This window comes from Sitodiplosis mosellana, unplaced genomic scaffold, assembly GCF_009176505.1.
Source record: "Sitodiplosis mosellana isolate CC-2019 unplaced genomic scaffold, AAFC_SMos_1.0 Smas_scaffold_3, whole genome shotgun sequence".
Taxonomy (NCBI): domain Eukaryota; kingdom Metazoa; phylum Arthropoda; class Insecta; order Diptera; family Cecidomyiidae; genus Sitodiplosis; species Sitodiplosis mosellana.
In genome coordinates this window covers 6,279,870-6,280,153 of record NW_022595246.1, presented here as the reverse complement: position 1 = coordinate 6,280,153, position 284 = coordinate 6,279,870, and positions in this window count along the sequence as shown.

Sequence of the window (284 nt, the reverse complement as noted above, 5' to 3'; positions counted from 1 at the left end):
AGCGAACTGGAAGATATTGTTGTTTTTCAATGGACGAAGATGTGGAAAAAAAAACCATCTCATTCGATTGCATCATTGAAACCGTAACCGATTATTAATTATGGAAAAATGCACCGAGAACTTAATAGCGCCGTTCTGCTCGCGTTTTTTCCTATTTTTATCTCTCTCTCTCTCTCTCCCTCTCCCTCTCTTTCTCCTTCTCTCTCTTTCGCTCGCCGTCGTTTACACCATTAGAAAATGGAGTGTTTTTTAAATTCAAAGCCAGTATGCGATCGGTCGGTTGG